Source organism: Elephantulus edwardii, unplaced genomic scaffold (assembly GCF_000299155.1).
Source record: "Elephantulus edwardii isolate Elephantulus edwardi_28Jun2011 unplaced genomic scaffold, EleEdw1.0 scaffold00048, whole genome shotgun sequence".
Classification (NCBI taxonomy): domain Eukaryota; kingdom Metazoa; phylum Chordata; class Mammalia; order Macroscelidea; family Macroscelididae; genus Elephantulus; species Elephantulus edwardii.
In genome coordinates this window covers 13,488,491-13,504,022 of record NW_006399798.1, presented here as the reverse complement: position 1 = coordinate 13,504,022, position 15,532 = coordinate 13,488,491, and the positions used below count along the sequence as shown (strand labels likewise).

At 42.3% G+C, this 15,532-nt stretch overlaps 1 pseudogene; it reads left to right on the top strand.

Annotated features, from left to right (window-relative positions):
- LOC102864034 overlaps window positions 1-10,833 on the top strand; it is a 152,051-nt pseudogene extending 141,218 nt beyond the window's left edge.
- Window positions 10,834-15,532: the final 4,699 nt, after the last annotated feature.

Sequence of the window (15,532 nt, the reverse complement as noted above, 5' to 3'; positions counted from 1 at the left end):
CTGGAGATAGCAGACAACTCTGACGTGCATGTGGCCGCTATGAGTTGGGGTTCACTTGATGACAACTTACGTTTTAAAATTGTTCTTTTTGTCCGTCATAGCCACGCTTACTTTCCTTCTGCTTGACCATGCAGACGCTAACCTGTGTGGATGCATCAACGGGCCCCTTGTCTCTGGCATCCAGTTCGGTTTGGTCAATGACGATCACCGACAGGAGCCGGCAGGTGGATAATGATGCAGCGTTACCTCTCTGGCTGACTTTGGAGTTGCCTTGAGCCAGCTAAGACCTTAACCAAAGGTTAGTGCTTCTCTCTCTTACACAAACTCTGCCTCATGCCAAACCTTGAGCCAGGGTGTGGTGTTGATTGCAGCTTGTGCGAGTTGGTGGTGAGCAATCTTCCTGCCAACCTAAAGGTATTCAGTTCAAACCCACAAGCTGCTTCACAGGGGAAAGATGGGAAATCTCTTTCCATGTGATTTATTGCTGCTGAAAGCCCGGCGAATGGAGAGTCAGCTATCGTTTGGTTCCACCTTTCTTAACAGTCTCCTGCAACGTTTCTATCCCTTTGTAGGAAATCCCTTTATTAACCCCGCTTGGATTGAATTCTACTTTGATGAAATAATCTACTGATAGAGCTTCCACTGTCTTAGAAAAGGTGTTTGTTGTTTTTAGGTGTCATTGAGTCAACCTCTCCCCCTAAGGGCTCCATGCGACAGAGTTGAACTGTCCCAGGAGTTTCCTAACCTCACTTTGATGGGAGATTTCCAAGTGTTTCGTACATACTGCTGCTTGGGAAGGTTCCAATCACTCACCTCTCTATTACCAGCTAGCTAAGTGCTTAACCACTGCACTACCAGGAAACCTTTTAGAAAAGATTAGGATTGTAAAAATGGGAAGCAATTAGTCAATTTTAAAGCTTTAAGGATGCAATAGTTAAGCATTTGACTACAAATCCTCAGAAGATTCTGCCAACACTTTCTCCAGTCCAAGTACAGGGCAATAAAGACTTTATACCTCTGTCTCCAGAGCCACCAGTGTTGACTCCAGTTGCAAAATCACAAATGCCACCTGCAAAACCATTAGAAACAAAGCCCTTTACACTGAAAACAAAAACTGCTTTTCCAAGACAGAAGACTAAATCACCTAAAACTACTCAGTCACCGGCAATGGTCAGAAGTCCTGTTTGGTGACCTAAAACTATATCCAAAGAAAAGAAATCACCTGGACATTCTAGGAGACCCAAAAGCCCCAAGAGTCCCAAGGTTTTGACTCATATTCCCCAACCACCTATCAGACTTGAAACACCAAACAAGATCCCTTTACCTATAATAAGTGAAAAAAAAAATCAACAAAGAGATTATACAAGTGAAACACACACACACACACACACACACACACACACACACACACACACACACCCTAATGTGAGGAAATAGCACAATGAAAGTCATCCAAGAAAGGCTGTTGTAACAGATAAAACAATTGATGACTATTGAGGCTGTGACTGCATAGGTTTGTGTGGATCGAGAAGCAGATCCCTTTGAATTTTCTTCTGGATCAGAGTCTGAATGTCAAGACATTTTCACCAGCCCTAAGAGAATTTCAGGTTCAGAGTGGACTCCTTCACTGCTTCCTCTTCCTCCAACAGCTTCACTAAGTCAGGATCCATTTCTCTGCCTCTTTCAGGTGGAACTTCACTTTCTGATAATTCATGCACCATGGGTGCCTCAACTGATGAGGTGGTACAGAAAGCAAAAGTGGGGTCACCTTCTAAATATCCCTCTCATCTTTGCACCTCTCTCTTCTCCTTCAGTCTCTCCTCCCATCTCCGAACCTCTTCAGAAGGTGTCTGAGGAGAAAACCACACTGCCTTCATCAATAGACATAAAGAAGAAGTTGAAAAAAGAACTGAAAATGAATATGAAAAAGAAAGAAAAGCAGAGAGACAAGGAGAGAGAAAAGACAAAAAGCAAGGAAGAAAGTGAAGAGAAGGATGAAGGTCAAGAGGAGGAAGCCAGCAAGGAAACTGTGTATCCATGGAAGCAATTTCTTTCTTTCTTTCTTTTTTTTTTGGAAGCAATTTCTTAAAGATGAAGATTCAGATCCTTTTAAAGGTAAAATAAAAGAGAGATTGAAAGATGGACTTGTAAGAAAAGAAAAGCATAAAGATAAAAAGAAGGAGAGAGAAAAAGGCAAAAAGGCTAAAGATAAGAGAGACAAAGGCTAAGGATAAAGGTAGCGAAGATAAGATGAATGCCCCACCACGCTAGAGTTGCCTCCAAAAGAAATGACTTTGCCCTTATGTTGTGCCCCTGCTGCAGTGAGAAGCTCATCAGTCAGTGTCATTGGCACCAGTGTTTCCTGAAAAAAAAAAAAATCCTTTGATGAAAAAGAAAAGCCTAAGAAGAAAGAGTCAAGAAAACTAAGGCTGTTTAGAATCTCAATTTCTTCACCATCCATCATGATGCTGCCAATTTGCCCAGTAGTGAGAATCTATGTTTTCTTGATGTTGAGCTTCAACCCATATTGAAGGCTGCAGTCCTTGACCTTCTGCAGCAAGCACTTCAGGTCCTCCTCAGTTTCAACAAGCAGGGTTGTGTCATCTGCATAACATGGGTTGTTGATGAGTCTACCTCCAATCCTGACACCACACTTCTCCTCATAGAGCCCAGCCTCCCAGATTATCTGTTCTGCATATGGGTTTAAAAGGTATGGAAATAGGACATATTCCTGGTATACACCCTTCCCAAGTTTCAATAATTCAGCATCTTCTTGCTCTGTTCTGACAACTGCCTCCTGGTCCAAGTATAGGTTTTGCAGAAGCACAATCAAGTGTTCTGAGATTCCCATTCTTCTCAGAGTCAGCCACAGTTTGTTGTGGTCCATACAGTCAAATGCCCTTGCATAGTCAATGACTTACAGTCAGACATTCCTCTGCTACTCCCTGCTTTCAGCCAAGATCCAGCTAACATTAGCTATAATATCCCTAGTACCAAGGCTGAAGAGCAACAGTGTCAGTCTGGAGACTAAGGTGCGCCGGTGCACCTGTTCCAGGTCATTGTCTTTGCAATTACTTGCAATGCATCAGAAGTCTAGACAATGACTAGGGATGATAGAAGGAAAATTGATTCCTTTGAGCTGTGGTGCTGGAGAAGAGTACTGAATATATTATGGACTGGACTGTAGGAGAACAAGCAGGTTCGCTCTAGAGAGGGTGAAACCAGGCTGCTCCGTGGAGGCAAGGATTCGGAAGCTTCATCTGATATACTTTGGACATATTGTGAGGCCGGATCAATCCTTGGAGAGGGACGTCATGCTTGGGAAGGTGGAGGGTCAGCGCAAGAGAGGAAGACCCTCGATGAGATGGATTGATTCAGGGATTGGGGTAATAGGGATAGATGTGCCAGAGACAGTAAGATTGGCACAGGATAGAGCAGGGTTTTCAGCTGTGGTACATAGGGTTGTTATGTGTCACAGGCGACTCAACCTCATATAACAACAATAACAGCAAAAGGAGAAAGAATGGGAAAAGATAAAGGGAAGAAGAAAAAGAAATAAAGTAAAGGAAAAGAGAGAGAAGGAAAGACAAAAGAGAGCAAGAGAAGAGAGAAAAAGAAGAGGAGAAACACAGGCCTGAAAAAATAAAAGTGGAGGCAGTCATTCCAGCTTCAAGTCCAGTTACCCCCAGGTTAACTCTCAGAGTGGGTGCTAGCAGCAAAGTGGTCTCTGCTCCTGAGGCTAAGCCGGACCCTTCTCTAAGCAGATGGACCACCCTACTTGTGCTTCAGCCCCAGCACCCCTGCAGGTTCACGGGACCCCTCCCCCGATGCCTCTGTCAATCCTCACACAGGCCACTGCTTCACCTGCTTTAATTCCATCTCCGTCGCTGTCCACCTCTGGAACAGGAGGATGGTCAGCACTTACTGATGAGAGATGAGTGGGGCAGTCAGACCTGGATCTGTCCTGGATGTAACAGGTCTGATGATGAAGTTCAATGACAGGTTGTGATGGCTGTGACAACTGGTACCATTGGCCCTGTGTTGGAATAATGGCTGCGCCACCAGAAGGAACGCAGTGGTTCGGTCCCGAGGGTGCCAACAAGAAGAAAGAGAAAAAGCTCAAAATAAGAAAGCACTGAGCACACTGAGGTCTGTCTGCAGCCTGAGCCACCTCGTGTCACATCAGGGTCTTTTCTGACGCCCGTGGAGACGAGTTGATGCAGTTCTACCGTTGTTATCTGCCACAGAATTCTTGAGGATAATCAATCTTGAAAGACTTGAGGGCAAGAACACACGAGCCACTCTGGCTTTTTCCCTCAGGCAGTGGACAGACCCCTGTAGACAAAATGATAGTGAGATTAAAGAAAACTCAAGTAGCTTGGCACAGAGACTGTCATGTCTCCATTTTTCTATTACCAGACACAAGCTTTATTAATAATTTTTTTAAAAAAGATTCATACATCCCCTTTGATTTTCTTTATTCTCTCCAAGGCCTTTTTATTAAGGTAATATGTGATAAAATAATGCTGTAATTTTAATTTAAAGGTAATATTATTAGTCTGTATACAGTTGGAGTATTATTGGTCAATATTTTTGTGATGAGAATATATGAACCTTCCCTTTCTCATTTTTAGTACTAACATGGAAATGTCCAGGCTTTTGTGAAATACCTTGTATTTTTCAAAGGAAAAAATTAGGGAGCAGAGTCTATGATGTCTATTTGGCTATGTACAAATTATTTTTGTTTCCCACCACATACATCTTTGTTGCATTCTAATCTTGTCCTTGTTAAAACTGCTGGAGTCTCGTCTCACTGCTTGTACATATCATCAACCTGTATAAAAACTCTTCATACTAAAATATTTCCCCTAAGGTAAATAATAAATATTTATGAACTAGTTGTTATTATTAATTATTAATTTTCATGAAAGTTAACAGAGACTTAGGATTTCCATTCATTCACTGTCACACTTTTCTCCCTGCCCACCCTTCTTCCCCAACTCGCTCTTCTCTTTGAAAAGTAAAAGAAAAATTCTTTCATTGTCTTACAATCCCTCCAGTCCACTCCACTGTGCAGCCTTCCTTCTGGACTCCTGTCATGACAATAATACCTAATCACACATCCCTTTTCAACAGTTCTCTCCCTCATCTGTTTCAATTCAGTATACGTAGGAACTGTTTGATTCTTAAGTCTGAAGAATGAACAGTGAAGTGTTTGTATTGTGCTCATGCGGAAGTGTGTCTTGTTCTCAACCGCTGCACACACCCATGAATGAGAGACATGGTTTTAAGAACCAATTCAGCCAGTGCCTGTGTGGAAGTAGTACTCAGTGGCACTTCCAAGTCACTGGCATCTTCATGTCCTATTTGGCTGTCTGCCTCGAGGTTTCCATGGTGTTCCCACTGCCATGCTTGCTTGTAGGTTCTGTTAGAGGAGAGGAAACCCCAGGAGGATGCAACATTCCTGTGTACTTTTCAGTGTGCCCATGGCAAAGTGGTGTTTCAGTAATCTCAGTGTCTCCAAAGGCTTCTAGAAATGTCAATGAAATAACTAATGGTGTTCATAACTACATAGACCTTTAGCTAAGTAGACCTTTTAGCCAATAACCAAAGAAACCTGTAGCTACACATTCTTCTGCCAGTCCAGGCAATAAGACTAGTTGTGCCTTAGATGACTATTTGCAAACTCTTAGGACCCCAGGCACTGTACAACAAACTAGGAAGTAGAACTCAACTCTCTCATGTTAACAGACTAGCCCTGTGCTTTATGGAGAAGCTTTTCTTTCTGTTAAGGAGCCACTGGGGGATTTGAACCACCAGAGAAGTGTGGCTTTTGGGTTAATAGCACGATTCTCTACACACCACACCACCAGACCTTCCTGAAAGCAGATTAGAAGCACAGTGTTAAGGCCAATGCACTCTGATAGCCCATGAAACCAGGACTCCAAACCATACAACTTTTGTGTTTGTGAAAATGTCTACTATAACAAAAGTTTTTAAAGTACTTTTTTCCCCTTCAACTATTAAATGTTAGGTAGCACTATGGCTAAAAGCAAAGATTCAGTAGCCAGAATGCTTGATCCAAATCTTGCCTCTGCCACTTACTATCTATGTGACTTTGGACAAGTTATTTAACCTGTCTGGACCTCAATGGTCTGATATATAAAATGAGCATAATAGGGGCACCTTCTATGGGAAAAATAGTGAATTATGCAAGAAGCCTCAAAAGGTATTGGAAGGAGTACACAGAGCCACTGTATCACAAAGAATTGTTTGACATTGAGCTGTTTTAGGAAGTACTATATGATCAAGAATCAACCATAGTGAAGGAAGAAATTCAAGGTGTACTGAAGGCATTGCTAAAAAATAAGACCCCAGGAACAGAGGGAATACCAAGTGACACAGTTTAACAAAAGCAGATAAAGCCCGGAACATACCCAATTAGTCTATACCAAGAAATTTGGAAGATAGCTGCTTGGCCACCTGACTTAAAGAGGTCCATATTTTCTACTATTCAAAAAAAGGTCATCCAAGAAAATGTGGAGATTATCCAACATCATTAAAAATCATTACTATGACATGCAAATAAAATCTTGCTGAAGTTTTTTAAAAAATATTTTATTGGTTTGCATATAATAATTTGCTTACATTGTGCTTCTGATACAGGCCATGGTCTTTGCAATCACTTGTTATGCATCAGAGAGTTGGACAATGACTAGGGAGGACAGAAGGAGAGTGGATGCTTTTGAGCTGTGGTGCTGGAGAAGAGTACTGAATGTACCATGGACTGCCAGGAAAACAAACAGATCCATCTTGGAGAGGATTAAACCAAGCTGCTCCTTGGAGGCAAGGATTCTGGGGCTTCGTCTGACATACTTTGGACATGTTGCCAGGAGGGATGGGTCCTTGGAGAGGGACATCATGCTTGGGAGGGTGGAGGGACAGCGCAGGAGGGGAAGACCCTCTATGAGATGGATTGATTCGGTGACTGGGGTAATCGGGATGGGTGTGTCAGAGGCAGTGCGGTTGGCACAGGATAGAGCAGGGTTTAGGGCTGTTGAACATAGGGTCGCTATGAGTCGCAAACGACTCGACGGCACATAACAACAACAACAACAACATTGTGCTTCATGTTTCATTCATCTACATACATTGGTGCTTTTTTGTCCCCTCCCTCTACCTACCAAACTCTATGAACCCCATAATTTCCCCTCATCCCCACACACAGCCTGCCTACCCCATCCCCTTTCCTCTTTGTATATTCATACACACCGTATGGTTAACCTTCTGTTTTTACGATTATACAGTATTTGTTCTTATGTGTTAATTCACTCAGCATAATGCTCTCCAGTGGTTGGAACACTTGGACAGGGAACTGCCAGAAATTCAAGCTGGATTTAGACGAAACTGTATAAGGAGGGGTATCGTTGCTGATGTCTATGGATCGTGACTGAAAGTAGAAAATACAAGAAAGATGTTGACTTGTGTTTATTAACTATGCAAAGGCATTGGACTATAGATTGTAGCTATTTGTGACTAACATGGAGAAGTATGCCAATCTCAGAACACTTACTTGGGCTCATACAAAATCTATACATAGATTAAGAAGCTGTTGTCCAAACAGAACACGGGAACACTGCATGGTTTACAATCAAAAAAGGTGTGTGGTAGGATTGTGTCCTTTGTTCATACCTATTCAATCTGTATGCTGAGCAAATAATTTGAGAAGTTGCTCTCTATGAAGAAGAATGTGGAATCAGGATTGGAGAAAGACTCATACATCTGAGTTACTCAAATGATATACCCTTATTGAAGAAAAGTTAACTTACTCAAGGAGATCAAAGATTACAATCTTCAATAGGGATTATAACTCAACATCAAGAAAACAAAAGTCTTCACCACTTGATCAGTATGAAACATCACGATAGATGGAGAAAGTTTGAAATGATAAAAAATTTCATTTTACTTGAATCCACACTAACACTATCAATACACTCATAACAGTCAAGAAACAAGAGAAGATATGTTACACTGGGAAAATATGTTGTTAAGGACTTCTCCAACATACTAAAGAGCAATGTTTTGGATAAGTATTTTTAAAAAATCTTCTGGCCCCTATTTATAGCTATGTTTATAAAGAATTTGAATTAACATCAAGCGCAGGCTTGCACCTGAAAACTCAAAATACATCTCACTCTATCTGTTGTATCTGGCCCAAAACGAATATGTTTAAGGTAGTAAAGAAGTGCAGATTGATGCTCATATAAAACAGGCACAGCATACTATTACAAATATGAGCTTCCCTGTAAGCACCCAAAGGAAAACTATCCTATAACATTGTGTTAAAAACAGCGATCCTAAATTCTCAGGGGATAACTATTATATACACACACACACACACACACACACACACACACACACATATATATATACACACATATATACATATATATATATTTCTTTTCCCAGCAGATATGCAAGTGATTATTTGCAAAGCTGCTCAGTAGAATGATTTAATTCTTTAAGAATCATTTCCCCCCCCATTTTCTAGGCCACTCTGAAACATCACTAAATTGTATTACTTAAGAATTTCTGGGATAGTCAAATATAGGAATGGAAATCTGCTGATGTATCCAGTCCATTAAGACGATTCTGCAGGAAGAAGTTAATAAGAGTCCCGAGTACAAAAATGACATTTCCTGAGAGAAAAAAAAAAAGTGAATACAAATGAAATACAAAGGATAATGGAGAAGGCAGTCAGTGGCAGAGGGTTCCCTTTCCACCTAATCACCAATTAATGTGACTTGAGCTAAATCCATCTCTGGCGTTCCTTTGTCTATCAAGAGTTCTCTCTGTGAGGCGTATGGACTGACTTTCTGAGGCATCAGCGGGCCTGTTGGGTCTTCATATGCCACACGATTTCTGTATCAAAACTGGCAAGAGCAAAGAGGTAGAAGTGGATGGTCATCTACAGCTGTACTACCTCCATGTGGAACTGTGCTTCCTTTCTGGAGCCATCAGCAACCATGTGGAAGTTCTAGAAAGAGTTGATCTGAGTTCCCAGAAAGGATCGGGTATCCTAACAAAGTCAATAGTCAATAGCAGTGTTTGTGAAAGAGCTTTCAGGTGCTTAAAGGAGCAGATCTCAGCTGATCCCTGGCCCCACGCCCCCAGGGGAAGATGAGCAATGCTCCTTCCAGAAATTTTTCAGGTTTCTTTCTCTGGGGACTAAAGACTATGTGAACCAGAGACACAGCAACCAGCCTCCTTGGTGGCTCCTCTCTGCAACTCGTTTCACTTTCTCCCATCTTACCCGTTTATTCCTTCCCCTCAACATACTCTTGGAATGACTGTATTTTTCTCTTGTTTATGCTGATTACACATATGCTGGTCTTGTCTCTCATACACCCTGTCTAAAGGGCAGGGATGGGCCTTTTCTGGACTATCCATTATCCAGAGCATCTATTTGCAAGACCACATGCCTTGAAGGGGTATGGCAGCCGCCTGTCTGCCGACTGCTGATGTCTCCTGCAGTTTGTCCAATTAAACCTTGATTGAGGGCTCGTCAAGGCAGTTCAGGGCAGTCTTATCCCCAGAACAAGGTGTTAGAAATCCTCCTAGGACTGAAGCATGGAACGGGCCCCTTTAAATGAACAGGATGTAGTACTATGGATCGAATTGTGCTCCCCTAAATTTATGTTGAGATTCTTGCCCTTGGTAGTTGTGGTATTTTTTGAAAATAGGGTCATCAAAGATATTGACAGTGAGCTCAAGGTCATACCTGAGTATTTGATCTTTGCTATTTATTGACTTGGAACCAACTCATAGCTGACCCTTCAGTGGGTTTCTGAGGCTGTAAACCTCTTGGGAGGTGATTGCCCTTGGAGCCACTGGTAGATTCTAACCACCAGAGAGGTGGCCTCTGAGTTAGCAGTGACACTCCTGAAGATGAGAGTCAGGTAAATTCTAATCCAGTATATCCAGAATTGATCCCATCGTAATTGAGTCTATTGAGTCAATTCCAATTCAGAGGGACACTGTAGGGTTGGGTAGGACCGTCCCTTAGCATTTCCAAGGCTGTAATCTCTATGTTGGAAGACTTCTGTGAAGCCAAGCATTTTATTTATTTAAGGTTTCCCCCCCCCCAACTCATTATAAAATGGAAGATAATCACACAACACTGGCAATCTTGAACTACCCAAATTGACACAGAATTCAATCTATGACATTCCAGCCTGTGAATTCCCAGAATCCAAGTCCTCATTTCACATAAAGGGAACTCTGTTAGTATAGTGGTAAAGAGATGCACTTCCAATCTGAAGACATGCAGTTCGAATCCACTGGCAGAGAAAGGTGTATAATCTTCCACGTGATATTTCTGCCTCTGAAAACCTGCTGAAAGTTCAGCTGAGTCAGTTCCAACACAGCCATTATGACCACCAGCTCATGGAAAACACTTTCACGCCATCACATCATCTTACTCAGGGTCTCTCTTTCGATGACTCTGCTTCTCTGAGCATGTCCCTGCCTCTAAGGAGCAGCCTGGGTGTACCTCCTCCAAGACAGACTTGTAGAGAGATTAGGGGAGAGAGAAGTAAATTCTAAAGAGGAAGGAAAGAGAGTGGGTAATACTCTTAAGTTAGAGGTATCTAAACTGTATAGAAAAAGTGTGTGGGGGAATGAACAGATAGGTTTGGGGTGGGGGGAATGAGAGAGAGAGAGACAGAGAAAGAGGAGAGAGAGAGACAGAGAAAGAGGAGAGAGAGAGAGAGAGAGAGAGACAGAGAAAGAGGAGAGAGAGAGACAGAGAAAGAGGAGAGAGAGAGAGAGAGAGAGAGAGAGAGAGAGAGAGAGCAGAAGCGAGAAGACAGAAGATTTGAACAGAGTTGCATAGCAGGGGATGATACAGAAAGTGTTCAGGGTCCAATGACCTGCCCAGAATGGAAAGGAGGAACAAATTATTGAGGGCTACAAATGGAAGATGGATGTCTTTTTTCTTTTTTTAAACAATGGTTTATTTACAAAGCTTGTATACACTGTTTTTCACACCGGATCTCCCCCATTTCTTTCATTCCCTCCTCCATCCATCAAATTGTGTGACTCTATGATTAACCACGCCCATCCTCACCCCTCTGCTCCTACCCTCCTCCCCCCTGGATCCTCATACTTATTCTATTATAATGGTCTTTATACAGTATTTGTCCTTATGACACTGAGTTAGTTCACTTAGCATAATGCTTTCCAGTCCCTCCTAAGTTAGGTAGTAATTTTTAAAAAAACCATTGCTCCTGCATGCTGTGTAGTATTCCAGCATGTGACTGTACCATAATTTTTCAATCCATTCAATTGTTGGACATTTGGATGTTTCCATGTTCTTGCGATGGTGGACAACACTGCTATGAATATTGGTGTACAAGTCTCTATTTGTGCCTCAGTTCTCATTCTCTCAGGGTATATTCCAAGTAGTGCAATAGCTGGGTCATATGGAATTTTTATGTTCAGGTTTTTGAAGACGTGCCAAACTGCCTTCCAAAGTACATTGTACCATTGTACAATCCCCACCAACAATGTATCTCGCTACATCGTCTCCAACTTTTATGATTTGCTATCTTGTTAAACTTTGTCCTGCTACTATAGCTAGATGGTATCTTACTGTGGTTTTGATTTTCATCTCTCATACTGCCAGTGGTTTTGAGCATTTCTTCATGTGTCTTTTGCCCATCTGAATAGGAAGAGGGCTGTCTTTGGATTTTATATGTTAATGGAACTCTAGGAGACATTATATACTGGGAAAGTCTGTAGTCAGGGACCTCTCCAAATTACTGAGGAGCAATGATGTCAGTTTGAGGACTAAGGTGTGCCTGATTCAGGTGCATGGTCTTTTCAATAACTTACTATACAATAACTTACTATACATGAGAGCTGGACGATAAAGAATGACAGAAGAATTGATGCTTTGAACTATGGTGTTGGAGAAGAGTACTGAATATCCTATGGACTGCCAATAGAACAGATACATCTTGGAAAAAATGCAGCAAGAGTGCTCCTTAGAGACAAGGACAATCGGGCTTTGTCTCGCATACTTTCGCATGTTGCTAGGAAAGGCTATTTCTTGGAGAGTAACATAATGCTTGGAAAGCTGGAGGGTTAGGGAAGGAGAGGAAGTTCCTCAACCAGGTGGACTGACACGGTGACCGCTGCAATGGGCTCTAGTGCGTCAGAAGTGTGAGGATGGCACAGGACAGGACAGGGTACAGATTTATTGTTCATAGGGTTGCTATGAGTCAAACTCCACACCTAACAACAATAAGAAGAAGTGGTAAACTGGTTAAACCTTCAGATGCAAACTGAATGGCTGAGAGTTTAAACCCGCTTCAGTCTCTCTGCAGGAAAATAAAGACCTAATGCTTTGCTTCTCTAAAGATTACAGCCTAGAAACCCTATTCCAGGGACAATTCTGCTTCATCACATGGGGTTTCTAAAAGTACGGGGGGAAAGAAAATCCACACAACTTCAACAACATCTAATTAAAACAATAATAGTATTAGTGGGTAATTCACCCCCTACACACACACACACACACACACACACAGAGAGAGAGAGAGAGAGAGAGAAAGAAAATATGCTGAAGTCCTAGCCATTGGTATTTTTGAATAGAACTTTGTATGCAGGGTCTTGCATAATGTTATCAATTACCATGAGCTCATACTGGCTAGAGTATTGTTGTTAAGTACTGTTGAGTTTGAACCAATTCCTAGCAGACTTCCAGCGGGTTTTCAGAGGCAGTAAATCACACGAGAGGTGATTGCCTGTCTTTCTCTGTCTGAGCAGCTGGTGGCGATATAAAGGAGGCAGCACAGGTGTGCAGAGAGGAGCTGTGATGAGGGGGCAGATATCTCTGTACTCTATCAAAATGCTGGAGTCTCTGCATGGTTTGCACAGTTAATACATTCAGTTGCGAACCAAAAGCTTTGTAATTTGAGTTTCCCTGAGGGGCCTGATGACCTACTTCGTCTAAATCTGTCACTTATGGAGGCTTATGGAGCACATGCCTGCCCTGACACAGATTGGGTCACTGTGAATCACAACTGACTTGAAATAAACTCACGGTGGTGGTGGTGACACGTGTGATAGATTCTCTGCACTCACATCCCCTCATTCTCAGAGCTTCATCCAGGTCACAAAACTTCTAAGTGGCAGTGTTAAAGTCCAGTCTGTCTGATTTCATATCCCAGGTTCTGTTCAAAAGGTACTCTTTGGGGCCCAGTGAAGGGACTCCAGAAAGTGAAAATCTGAATCTCTGACTTCCTGTTTGTGTGAAGATCCTAGTACGAACCTAAGAGGGAGAGTCGGGAAGGGGGGCCAGCTGCTTCTCTGGGCTGAGCTGGCCAAACACAGCTGGCCTCAAGGCTGAGAAAACACGCGCTCGGACCTTGGCCAGCTCAGGCTGGCGGGATTGGGGTGACCTGATCCTTCTGGGACCTTCATGTTGTCATAGAAAGAGACGCGATTATTCTTTCCATCCCAGGCGGCTGGGAGAGCGGCTGGGGAGGCCATTATCCATCGACTGCTTGCCAAAGGCATGCTCAGCTTTCTCTTCATCCCAGCAATCCCTGGCATCAGCGTCTCCTTTATTCCAAGTACAGGACTTAGAAAGCCAAGGGCAGAAGGGAGGAAGTTATGAAATCCAGGGTCCATAAAGAGAAAGCAGCCCAGGTGGTGTGATGGTTAAGCTCTTGGCCGCCAATGTCAGTGGTTTGAACCACCAGCTGCTCTGCCCGAGAAAGATAAGCCAATGGGATTATGCATTGACTGTGGCCTTTGGGACCATGTGGGCCCGTTCTCCTTGGTCCTGCAGGGTCACTATGAGACAGGTCAGCTCGATGGCAGCAGGTCTGGCTTTGGTCAGTGAGGAGAGGGGCTCAGTGACTGAAGGATTGCACAGCTCTGTCTGTTGATCTTAGTGTCCATTTTTTAACAAGAAGAAGGCCAGAGAGGAGGAGTGTATTGCCTCCTGATTCCTTGCTGCCTTTGGCAGCTTAAGTTGTGGAACTGCAAAACCAGAGCAGGTTTTTCCGACTGCTTTGTGCAGTCAGGGAAGGCGTGCCATGTATCACATTCCCAAGTCCCTGAACTGGCTGGAATGAAGGCCAGCGACACACAGTCAGGACTGAGAATTGTGGAGGGGAGGAATTCAGACTCATCAAGCTAACTGGTTTACTGCTCCGTTTGGGATGTGAGGAGGGGTGGGACAATTTTTTGTTCTCCTTCAATGGTTTATTCAGAAAATAATCTATGAAAATAAATGAGAAGGATCTTGTAAATATTTAATATACTAAAAGCAATATCCCCCAGGAGTGTTAAACCTCATCAGTTGTCCTGTTGATGACAAGTCTATTCCAAACATTTGCTATACTCATTATGTCTTCTCTTATAGAAGTTATGTATAAAAGAACATTGGTTTATTAAAGAGGAAACAAATTAAGATCAAACATTGTCTTGCATGTCAATGACCATAAATGGCCTAAGTCCCAAAATGTCTTTTTAAAAAATATTTTTATTTGTTTTCATATAATAATTCCTTTACAGTATGTTTCACTCATATATATTGTGTTTTATACAATCTTTCATTTACATTGTATTTTATGCAATCATTCATATGCTTTCTATTGTATTTTTTTGTACATTATTTTTTTAAAAATTAGTTTGCCTACCAAGTTTATACACATTGTGTTTCACACTATTCTTCATTCACATTGTGTTTCATACAATCATTCTCATGCATTATGTTTAAAAAAATTGATCACCACTGGACCTTGTCCATAATTACCCTGTCTTTTGCCCAGGGTCGGAGGGGGGAAGACTGCATTACAAAGCAAAACTCAACTGAAAATTGAGTTTACACATTTTAAAAAAACTGATCACAAAGATTGAAAATTAAAGGATTGGAAATGGCACAAGAGGCAAGTAGAACTTCAAAGAAAACACGGAATATCGTCTTAGTACCAGACAAAACTGAAGTCAAGGCAAAGAGCTCGAAATGAAATCAAGAAGAGGACTGTTTAACTTGAACAGTACCGTGGGTCAGAGCTAATGCACGTGGTCTCATCATGGTACTGTGGTGAGAAATAAAAAAAAAAAAGGAAAAAGAAAGAAAGAGAACTTGGTGAAGATTTTAAAACAAGGGTGGCTTCAAAGAAACAGAACTTCAGATTTTCAGTTTCTCTTGTAAAGCCGGAGGATCTATGAACAGCGGCTGACTTCTCAGGCAGCATCACTGGATTGACACGGCCACTGTCACGAGGATGTCAGAGACTGTGAGGATGGCACAGGATAGAGCAAGCTTCGGGTCTGTTATTCACGGGGTACCTAGGAGGCAGCACCTCTCAGCACAGCTATCAAGAGCATGCTGGGTGAGGATTGGGAGAGTGTGACCTTCACCCAAATCTGACTCGCCACTCAATTCTATGCTGAGACACACACTAATAAGACTCCTGAAAACCTACACAGTTAACAGGGAGGGAAAGAAGGG